Below are 12,227 nucleotides of genomic sequence, written 5' to 3' on the forward strand. Positions count from 1 at the left end.
AGAAGAGGCAGAGGTTTTCAAAACCACAGTTAAAGATACTTAGCTAGAATGTACACAAGTCAGGAAAGAGACTACGGAGTCCAACAGGTCACCAGTGCAGTTAACAGCAGTGTCAAGTAAGCCGTTAAGTCTTGTATAAAGAAGAATATAAATTTATATTTGAAAAAGGAGGAGGAAAATGGTTTATGTTTATTTAATTTTACTGAAAGATTTTAAAATCTCTCTTCAATAAAAGATATGAGGCTGGTGTACAAAACAGGATGGACAAAAGCATATTGTTAAAAATACTGAGACCAACAACCAAAATAATCTGTAAATACATCAGAGGCAGGAAAACATGTGGATGCCAAGGGAGAGAGGGGAATGTTAAAGGATGACTGCAAAGAAGCTGCATAATGCTGATATAGGGCAGATATGTTTGTCTGAACTAACATTTCCAGGAAAGCAGCTGAGCAGCTGAGGCAAACAGTGGTGACAAGAGATAAAACTGTCGACCTTATTGAAAAATGGAAACAAGCCTATCACTGGGTCTGCAGCATAGCCATCCAAGAGTTCTGAACAAACTCAAATGCAAAACAAAATTAGTCAGCCTTTCACTGTGACTGGCCTTTGTGCCAGAGGACTGGAAAGTGGACAACGGGGCAGCATTGTGTTGATGGCATACATCCATGTCTGGATTTGGACGGGGACTTTTTTTCTAACCTTTTGCACCCCATCCAAAAGCTCCCCCAGCAAATGTGAAGAACCAGGAGAGTCTTCTTCTGATTTCCTGTGGGGAGGGAAGCGAGCCAATTCAGACATTGAAAATGCAGCTGTCCTGGGCTTCAAGGGAAAGGAAATGGGACTACATGCCACTCTGTAAGTGCTCCTTCATTTCTTTCCCACACTGGGCTGAGCCCAGATGCTTCTTCAGTGCCTGAATTGCCTCCCTCTCACCCCTCTCCCCATTCATATATAGAAGCAACAGATGCTGCTTCTGGGGCTTCTCAACTACCAGGAACGGATGTGGATTCAGATCTGTGTGGGTGGAGCATTACTTTCTGCCTTCTCTATGTAGGATCTTAGCTTTCGTCTTTAAGTGCTTCTCAAAATGGGTGCAGCACATTTGGAAATTTACAGATTGGCTATCTAAGTATTTCTTTAGGGATGTACACCTTTTGTGTGCTTCATCCTTGAAGGCAAGAATGAATAATTCCTGTAGTACAGTGGGCCCTTGGTGTCTGCTGCGGTTTGGTTCCTGGATCTCCTGTGGATAGCAAAATCAATGGATGCTCAAGTCCCATTACATACAGTAAAATTTTACATAGTAAAATGCTGTCCTTTATATAAAACTGCAAAATCAAGGTTGGCTTTTTGGAATTTATATTTTTAGGAATATTTTTAAGCTGTGGATGGTTGAATCTATGATTGAAAAATCCATGGATACTGAGGCCTAACTGTATTCTCCCTGGATAGAGATAAGATACGTGCCTAACTGAAAGTATGTAAACATATATCGACTAATGATCTATCATCCTTTTAAAAAAGGAGAGGCTTCCCCACACTGGGGTGATAGCCCATTAGTCCAATTAAGTTTACATACTTTCAGCTGGGAACGTGTCTTACCTCTTAAATGCTTAGCTACTGGGTAAAGTTTAGTTCAGCTCTCAGTCTGTACAATACTTGATATAATACTTAACATAATCCTTCCAAGCCCACAGAAGAGTGTTGTGTGACATCTGTGAACATTTTATATACTTGCATACCCTCTAACATTTCACAGATGGAAACTGGGCCACACATGGACAAGCGATATCAGTATGGCCAAGAAAGGAATACTTAAAATGTGGGGGAAAGACACAAGCTAAGAGTGGCTGAGCCTCCTGGGAAGGGCTCCCTTTTCTCCTTAAACTGAGTCAATTGAGTGCAGACTACTTTTAGTGTTTGACTATAGTTTGCAACAATTGAAGTAATCTGAGGACAAAGGGGAAAAGTGTGAGGAAGCGAGAGAAACAGAGACATTTTAAAAACAGCTGAAAATGTGGGATAACAGAAGATCAGTTGGGACTGTACCTGTCAGGACAGTTGGATGGTATGCCCTTGTGCCAATTTCTTCCACGGGTATAAGAACCTCAGAATTTTCCACTCACACTAGCAGAAAATGACACATCTTTCCATTTGCAAATAGGGTTTTTACATTGTAGAGAGCTAGAAGAGAAACTGTACATAGCTGGAGAGGTCCTTGGTCTGTCTCAGCATACAGCATCTCCATTTAAATCTATGAGGCCAGAGGAAAGGATCAAAGAAGATAACCAATTTTTTTTGTAAAAGAGCCAAAAGTTCTATGGGATTTTTGATTTTCAAAAACATACATTGCTTTCAAAAGCCTGCTTTCCACCCACATGTAAAAATACTGTTCTTCGTATGAAATGCAAAGCTGGATTTTGGCAGCCCTGAGTGATACCACACTCAAAAGTTCCCCCTTTTTGTTAAAAAAAAAATCCAGACTGTTACAAACTGGCTGGAACAAACAAAAATCATTTATTTATTTATTTGTTTGTTTGTGCTGCACAAAGGTATACAAAAGCCTGGCTTATGGGCATGTTGCTTACAGAACATGAAGCATTGTGTGTGCCCCTTGTAGCTTGTCACATCCACATTCTGTCCAAATGGAATACTGATGTGAATAATACACACCGTGTATTACACACAATGGTAAGAAGAGAGAAAAAGAAAGCATCGCACTTTGGCATAACAAAAATGCCTATTTTGAGAATGGAGATTTTTTAGTGATTAGTGCAACTCCAAGGAGAGAAAAGCAGGAATAATTCCAATCATAAGCCAAGTGACTATGGTTATTTATGCCACTCAAAGGACATTAACATAACTAATAAACTGAGTTTAGGTTTTTGAGCAATGCATATATTCTAGGGAGGGAGGGAAGGAAGGCAGGCAGGCAGGCAGGCAGGCAGGCTGATGGGACTGCCACTAGGGCAAAAATGATTTTTCTCTTTCTCACTCTCTCTCTCTCTCTGTCTGTGTCTTAAATTTTTTTTTTAAGAGTTAGGAAACCCTGACAAGGAGAATGTTAGTAAGGTGAAGATCTTTGCTATCAGGGACTTATTCTGCACAAGAAATGAATGGGGATTGTTTTGTGCAGAAACAGGTTTTCTTGCACAGAAAAAGCATTTCTGCACAGAAGAAAAAACGTTTTCACGCAGAAAAAAACATTTCCTGAAAAGAAAATGATATTTCTGCACAAAATACAAGTTTCTGCATAGAAAGTAAGTTTCCTGCTCAAAACCCCATCATTTTCTGTTTTCTGTGTTGGAAACTTGCTTTCTGTGCAGAAAGAAATGCCATTCTCAACATTAAAAGATCACCTTTTTTTTTTTTTTTTTGCACAACACGTCTTTCAGAAACTGAACAATTTTCAACAACATTCTCACAGCAAGAAAAATAATTGGTAAAATTCTTTGATCTTGTTTCAAGAATAAAATTTACAAAGATTTAGGTCCCAAGTGTTACTCATGGAAGCTTCCAGGAGCAGCAATTCCCCTTTGTGACTGATTGCAGTTCCATTTCCACACCATCTATCTATCTATCTATCTATCTATCTATCTATCTATCTATCTATCTAATTTCTCAAATCCAGACACTTAATTTTTTTAAAAAATTGCAAAATTTGGCCATCTGTACAGCCATCAGAGGATTCCAGGGACCAAAACAGGATTCTGCCATTGCCCACCCCAATATATTAAGATGCAATTGCAGGGTTACCTGGGTGTATATGCACAGTCACATTCACCCCTACCTGGCAGCATCCAGAAGAGGTAGATTTAGGCTCTTTCCTCTGCTCTGATCATCTCAGTTGGCTGATGTCTCAGCTATTATGACAAAAACAAAATAAAAATGTTAATCTAACTACATCAGATCATGTAAGTGTTTGCAGTACATCCAGTTACTAATAGCAACTAAAAGGTACATTTTTAAATGTTAACACACCCCTCTCAAGTCTAAAAGCTAGAAAAACTTCGCTTTTGCTGTTCTTCCTTAGCATTTATGTGGTGCTCTTATAGGCTCCTCAACATTTATTCTGTGTCGAACTCTTTAAAATATCTCTTCAAGATACAGACCAGTGGTAGTGTATATTTTGTTGTCTCTGTTCTGTGCCTTCCACCTTATCGTAACCCTAAGGCAAACCTATCATGGGGTTTTCTTGGCAAGATTTGTTTGCCATTGCCTTCCCCTGAGGCTTAGAGCACATGACTTGCCCAAAGACACCCAGTGGGTTACTTCATAGGAAAAAAGTTAAATTCCTGTCATCTTCTTTTAAAAAAAGTGAGGGCACTGGCAGCAGTTGATAGGAAAAGACTTCCGCCTAAGAGTCTGGATGGATGAAAAAGTTGGTCTAAATATGCACAACATTAAAGGGAAAGGGAATGGGGAAAGAAGAGGGGGAAAGCAAATTCCAGCACCAAAGTTAAATGGATGCTCTTATAACACCAATCTGGAACAGACACTTTAGGAAGAATAGATGCCAAATATTTCAGATCTCTCAGCTCAGCTGATGCAGTCACTCTGATCCCCCAAATCCTCTCTCTAGTAGCCTGATGAGAATTGAGGAAAGTGATGCACAGCAGCTCTGGGTTTTCAGAAGACTGATGGAATAGCTCTTCTTCCTATTTCCCTATATTGGCCCCAGTTCTCCGTTTCTTTTAAAAACCTAAGTATTATATAGGAGAGGGTGTAAGACTCTTAAAAAGATTATTTTTTATTCTGGAATTTCCCATTGAAAAAGTGAAAATGAACAGGTGAGAATCTCTCTCTTTTACTCACTCACTCTCTCATACACAGACACACACCAGATATTTAGGCAGAGCAGTGTAGAAAAGCTATTTTGGGATCTGCCAAAATATCTCCACCAGACAGGATCACCCATCTGAGGAGAAAAGCAAACCAAGAAAGCTTCTCGGTTTGCAAATGTGGTACTCACATTTTAGGTTTCTGACTGCAGCTGAAATGTGGAATCGTGAGTGTGTGTGTGTGTGTGTGTAAAGTGACTTAATTTACTTTTTTCTCACATTGTGAGGGCTTATATCTATATGCACACATACAGCTTAGTGACTGTTTAGCTGGAAATCGCTGCAAATTAGGTCAAAATATAACCTCTAACATTGCACTAGTGAAAAATAAAGATTCTTGTGCCAATGTTTGATCACATTCTTCCACCAGCCGGTTAAACTATTTGTCCCAGGAGCCTAGCATCTGATCTACTTTGACTGGCAGTGATTCACATGGCTTTCAGGTCTTTCCCCATCACATAGGAAGCTGCCTTATACTGAACTGGACCATTGCTCAATCTAATTGCTGACTGCCAGCAACCTCTAGGACCTTCTCTTCCCATAGGAGCCTTCCCAGGCTTTAAGATATTTGGAAGTCTTTGGAAACTGATTGTAACAAAAGGGCTTTCCCATGGTGCTGTACTGTTTGGTTGGGTTTTTTTAAAAAAAATATTTTAAAGAAAGATTGTTTTTCATGGACTTAATTCTGTTGTTTAATATTGTTTTCATCTCAGTTATATCCTTTATGTGCTTTTGTGACTTTTTGCAAGCGGTCTGAAAAAAAGATGGCATATGAAAGGGATGGATGGATGGATGATGGATGGTAGGATTCTATTCTAGCCCTAACATGAGATTTCTGGTATTCACAAACTTTGGTAGCAGGCACTGTCTTCCAATTGCCTTCAGAGCTTTCACTTATAATAAAAGCTTAAGGAGGGTTATAAATGGAATCTTTCATCTTTCAATGGATCTGATTAAACTTATTATAGAATCAGAGCTGGCCTGAGAAATTTTTGCTACCTGAGACAAAGGACAAGGTGGTACACCCTTCCCGGTGCCACACAGAAGACTGGAATCCCAGTTGAATGCTGTAATGGGATACCATTTTCCATTACATCTCAGGTGCAGCAGGACAGTTTTGATGATATAGGTAAGGCTGGGTATCTCACCCAGATCTGTCTACCAACAGAAGGGAATTGCTGAGGAGCTATCCAAATTGTTGCCTCACTTTGCCCATATAGCCAAAAGGAATGGCTTCTGCCTGCACAGATATCCACCCATAACATCTTGACTGAGAGCTACAATATCTTGACAAAATGAAGGCATGTGACCTAACAATGTTATGTTTTTCCTCTCTTGTGTGGGAAACACTGCCTCGGAGAGTGGGGAAGTCTCCTTCTTTGGAGGTTTGCAAACAGAAGCCAGATGGCTATCTGTTGGGAGTGCTTTGATTGTGTCTTCCTGCACTTCCTTCCGGAGTTTTACACAAAATAGTGACTCATTGCAAAGTATGCATACATTTAGTATTAAGAAATAAGGTGCCTCTGAGCATGTACTTAGCCCAGGAAATTAGAATCCAGAATTAGATTTGCTGGCCCAGTTCTCCTGAGTCAAGCTTGGCAGAGTTTGGAAAAGCTACTTTTTGGATGACAACTCCCAGTATATACCAACCAGCATGGCTACTTGTGATGTTGGCTGGGGCAATAAAAGTTGGTAGTTGTTACATCAGTAGATTACACTCTTGTCTCAGTTTTAAAGGAGTTATCCATGATAGCTCCCATCATTCCTCACCACTGGGCAAACTGCCTTAAGATGATGGATACTGCAGTCCATCAACACCTGGAAAGCCATCCATATTTGCAAATTTAGCTTTGGGAGAAGAAAGCTATAGGGGATGTGGATGACAGCTGTCCCTCTGCCTCGTCCTAAGTGTCCCAAACAACAACAAAAACCCTTAATGAATCTGATCTTTACAAATCTCCATAGAAAATATCCTGATCCACATATTTCACAGTAGTGAATTAGAATGTAACTATTCAGCAGATTTTGTATTTCTCTGAACATTGTAACACTGTTCTTAGCAGATTCAATGCATCAATGTATGTGTGTCAATATGTATTTTTCAGAGGATTTTTCTAAAAAAACCAAAATAAAATCCCAGCAGATTAATGTAGAGATTAAAGGGAATTATGGGTAACAACATAAAAAATGATACAGGCCATAAATAGATTCGCCCAAACTGTCAGGGTACAGAAAAATGTGTGTGTAAATACACACAAACCACCCAATGGAGCAATTGCTGGTTGATGTTCAGATTTTCACCATCTGCAGCTCTGGCCGGCCAATTGCTCCACCAAAGTTTACCCAGCCGCTCAACATCCCTTATCTCCTCCTGTCTTTGGCTCTCTTGTCTTCAAAACGTAGATGTCAGTCCTGAAGAAATGCTTTTATCAGCATCTCTTTTGTACTACCTATTTGGCATTTCATTTGGTTTGCACAAGCTTTGTTTGAGCAATGCTTTTCAAATTAAAAAGGAAGCAAAGAAAAAATATAAAGAGTCCAGCGTCCATCACAGGATGCACTTTATGAAACGCATCTGCATCAGATGGAGCACAGTTTGTCCCTTGGGCAGAAGGGGGAAAATGAATTTAAAGCAACTTTGAAAGTTACATTTGTTTCCTGTTGCTTAGACAATTTGACTTTCAGTTTATTTTCTGTCCTCTTCTCTTACCTTGCACCCAAACAAGATAGCTCAAATATTTGGGGGGAAGGGCATTAGTTCTTGTCCTGAGAATGGAAAAATTACAATTTCTGGGGATTCTTGGAACTGCATTTTTTTTTTAAAAAAAAAATCATTTCCCATGGAATGGGGTATTGATCTTTGAGATAGCAGACTGGGTTGGACCATGCAAGACTGCAGATGTGAACATGTTTTTAAATGGTCCTTTTTCTTGTACTCCTTGCAAGTATGAAACAAATACAGCAACAAGCAGATTGAAATAGAACCTCTTTTTGCAACATGCTATTTTCTTTAAATTTCAGGGATTTTAAATTTTATTTTATTTTTAAGTGCTGGGCAGCAAATAGTACCCACTCACATGTAGCCTGAAATGGGACTGTCTTTCTACCACTTCCAGATACCATCACCCCACTCTGTGGCATGTGCAGACAGGCCCATTTGGTATAAAACAGCGGTAGCAATGTGTCACTGTCCAGATATTGTTGGACTACAATTCCCATCCACCCTAGGCAGCAGATCCAGTTTCTCTGTCAATGAGGTGGTGAATCCATTCCTGGTCTTGCATGATCTTTAAAATGGCTATCCAAATTGTTAAAATCCATCCCAAAAATAGGATCAGCATGTTGGATGGCACTTTTAAAACTTTGGACTAAAACCCAAAGCAGCAAACCCTGTCACCAACCCACTGATATAGCAGTCACCAAGGGCCAGCATGACTTAGTGGTTTGATGTTGGACTATGACTCTGCGGGCCAGGTTTGATTCCCTACTCGGCCACAAAACCCACTGCATGACTTGGGCAAGTCACATTCTCTCAGCCTCAAGGGAAAGCATTGGCAAACCTCCTCTGATCAATGCTTGCTAAGGAAACCTCATGATGGATTTACCATAGAATCACCATAAGTCAGAAACAACTTGCAGGCATACAAGAACAACAAGAGCTGGCACAGAGGCATGCCCAATGATGAGGGATGTTTTGAGAGGTGTACCAACATCGGGAAGGCCAGACATTCACCATATGGGGTGTAGGAAAAGGTGCTGAAAGAATGGTATTGGCTGTAGATGAGGTTCATATTCTAGAATGTGTTGCTCCACAAGACAAAAATGTCCCATTCATTGTAAGCTGTAGACTGGGTGAATACAACTTATTCCTTGATTTGCTAGCTTACTACAAGCATGGAGGCTTTCATAGCAAAACATTTTAAATGAATGAATAAATGAAATTTTATCCACCTAACCATCATGGGGGGGGGGGGTTTGGAACTGATGGAAAATCCAGGATTCTGAAGTGTACCTATCATCTGACTTCTGTGTAATGGATAGACTGCTTCTTAGTCTAACATTTGCTCAAATGTACAAATTGCCTGGAATTTTGAAACCTTTAGAATAAAAGGATCTCTCTGCCTGGGTGGATCTGATTCCCAACTGTATTAGCTGTATCTGTTTTTAGTGTGATGAAGTAACAAAAATTGAAGCACAGAAGGTTTCCATTTGCTTCACTGATGCACATTTGGCAGTGACGTCTCTTCTACTGTGGGTTTTTTATTCTGAAACCTGTGAAGTTTTCTTCAAAGTTACTATAGTGACTGTCTTATATACACTTAAAGCAACTGGTAAACTGTTGTATGAGCCAGTGTGGTGTAGTGGTTGGAGTGCTGGACTATGACTCTGGAGACCAGGGTTCAAATCCCTGTTCAGTCATGGAAACCCACTGGCTGAGCTTGGGCAAGTCACACCCTCTCGGCCTCATAGGAAGGTAAAGATACAACCTCCTCTGAACAAACCTTGCCAAGAAAACCCTGTGATAGGTTCACATTAGGGTCGACTTGCAAGGCACAAAGCAACAAATCTTCTGCTTGTGCAGCTTCTTGTTCATTGTTCCCATTTCATCCAGCCCAGCAATAACTGTCTTGGATGCATTGCTAAATACATTTGAGTTGCACCTGTTCCATACTAAGCACAGCCAGATCCATTGGGACATTAAAGGTTCTCGAGTTATTTAATACTGGACTGTAATGATCAGTAAAGATGGTATGCTGGGGAGGATATCATTTGCAAACATCTGTTAAAGTTGACTTGGTGACAAATCACCATTCTTGGATGAGGAGACTATCAAGGGATAAACATATATGTCCCTATTTTGTTTTGCAAAAATGCTGGAAACTTGGCATCTCATGATACTCGAACATGATAATAGACACCTGGGGTGTAGCTATGGGGCGAAATGAGGTAAGAATTCATGCCCCCAAATGAAATTTCCTTCCATCCCTCAATTTTCTAGCATTGCAGAGCATGAGACACTGAAAACTGCTCACACCTAGACCTTTGTTTTTTCTGTTTTAGGTATTCACATTCCCTTGGTAACTTTGCCTGACCCTTTTCTTTGGCTGCTCAACTGAAGTTTTAAGTTACTGCAATGCTAGGAATTTGGGGGCTGAAGGAAAATTTAATCAGGGAGGCAGAATCCTTACTGAGGGGGCAATGCCCCCATCTTATTCCACTCCCATTCCAAAACTACACCCCTGATGGACAGCCTTCCAGGGTGGCACAGCCAAGCATTTCAGTTTCTTTCTCTATTTTTATTTCAATTCATGTCAGAGGACTCTCAACTCTAAGGATATGGTAATTAATTCCTCCTACTAGCTCTTGGCTCCTTGTCAGGGGAGACTGCTAGCTGCCTCAAATTACAGTCCACAATTTTGTGATGTGTGTCAGGGGGTCGATTTTCCTCTGAGGCACCTGCAGAGTTCTTCATTCAAGCCGATTGACTGGAGAACACACACTTTTTACACCTGTGAAGTCCAAGATAACTTCAAAGCAAAGCAGGTTCTGACTATGCATTCAAAATGAGCACTTCAGCTATTCAGCCAGGAAATTATTTAGAGTGGAAGATAAATCCCTCACTGAAAGATTTTTATTTTTTCCTTACAGGAGACAGGACTAATAATCGACCCCTGCCTCAGTTCCTCTTCTGCAGAAATTGGAAAAACAGATCACGTCATCCTCTCTCTTGCAAATGGTCTGCCGCAAAGGTAATTAAATGAAATATTTTAAGGAGCTGATGAAATTGTATTTTTATTATTATTATTATTATTATTATTATTGGAGTCATTTAGACAGAAATCAGTAAAAAAAACAAGTGACTTCACATGTACATATCCATATTCATCGATGCCAGATTTGTATGTCTCAGATGCAAATACCTCAAATAGACTGTTCACCTCCAAAACCATGCAGGCAGTTCATGCATTTGGATGGGGTTAAAGCATACAGGCAAATGTCGAGAAATCAAGGGATGCGAATGATCACTTGAACCAAATAACAGCCCAAGAGCCAGAATACTTTGGGAATGGGATATGGGTTTCTGAAGAGCTAGGAGAATAATTTCACTGTGAATTTGACATAGAACAGACATTTGGGAAATTGAAGTTACTCCCAAATACTCTGCTCTGCACCCTTCAAAATTACTCTCATTCAGTATGCTGACCTGTCGTGAGACATGCCTAACAATGAGCTCATCAGAATCCAAAGAAATGAATAGAGAAAAGTTAGTGTACATTTTGGACTTGTCAACTGTTTTGAGAGGAGGTAGAAACTGACTAGCATTTGGTTAGTGATTTATGTGCATGGAAATAGCCTAATCCTATCTGACTTTGAAAGCTAAGCAGGGTCATTCCTTGGATGGGAGACCACCCATGAATGCCAGGTGCTGAAGGCTATATTTCAGAGGAAGGAACAGGCAAAAAAACTTCTGAGTATTCTTTGCCTAGGAACCCTATGATATTCAGGAGGCTGCCATAAGTCAATAGGTGACTTGAAGGCGCGCAAGTGCGTGCACGCGCGCACACACACACACACACACGCAACTTACTAATGCCTAAGGACCCAAACAGACTGGCCAAAATAAGGCTGTTTCAGGTCACTTTGGAGGTATGCTGTTTAAATGACACATGCATGTTAAGATGCCAGAAGCTGAGCCAAAGCTGTGCTTCAGTCCTTAGGATTGAAGCGTGGCTTTGGTGTGGCTTCTGGCCTCTTAGGACGCATGCATCATTTAAACAGCATACCCCCAAAGTGAGTCCCTGGTTCTGGTGTTGAATGGGCTGGATATCGTCTTGTCTATTCACATCAGTACCAAGGCTTGGGCTGTGCATTGTCTGGTTTCCCCATCAAGAGGAGAAGGGAAGCCATTTTATTTGTCCATGCAGATGGGGCCCATGTTTGACCCCAAGGCAACCAGTGCCAAACTGTGTATGTGGATTTAATAATCTAGGTCAAAATCTTCATGAGATCCCAGCAACATTCCAGATACTACTACATACACTTGTGTCATAGCCACAGCATGCCTTTGACAGAGTTCAGAAATATTACTATTGGGGGCTGCAACTCTCTCTGCTGGCCAGCTGTAACTTTTTCAAACTCTGGAATCAATTAAATTTTCCTCATTGTCTTTCTACTGAAACTGTCTATGAAAGACACAAATAAGCAATAAGAACTAAGCACTGGAAAACAGCAAGTAGCAGTTACGAAGGGATCAAATGTTTGGAGTTATGGCCTTGAACAATGTTTTATAGGTCAAACCTAGAGCTGATTTTAAATTAGAGTGGGCACCTGTGCCTGACCCAAAGCCCAGTTTTCTGCCCCTGGGACCATCTGTGGGTTGCA

At 40.5% G+C, this 12,227-nt stretch overlaps 1 long non-coding RNA gene across 1 annotated transcript in view; it reads right to left on the reverse strand.

The window, feature by feature from the left end:
- Positions 1-1,375: 1,375 nt before the first annotated feature.
- Positions 1,376-12,227, reverse strand: part of LOC121927989 — a 37,290-nt gene continuing 26,438 nt past the window's right edge. The window contains exons 2-3 of the long non-coding RNA XR_006103417.1: positions 3,794-3,866; positions 1,376-2,257 (exon numbers count right to left, since the gene is read on the reverse strand). This is a non-coding gene — a long non-coding RNA (uncharacterized LOC121927989). The remainder of the gene's footprint in view (positions 2,258-3,793; positions 3,867-12,227) is intronic.

The sequence above is a fragment of the Sceloporus undulatus genome, chromosome 4 (genome assembly GCF_019175285.1).
Source record: "Sceloporus undulatus isolate JIND9_A2432 ecotype Alabama chromosome 4, SceUnd_v1.1, whole genome shotgun sequence".
In the NCBI taxonomy this organism is placed as follows: domain Eukaryota; kingdom Metazoa; phylum Chordata; class Lepidosauria; order Squamata; family Phrynosomatidae; genus Sceloporus; species Sceloporus undulatus.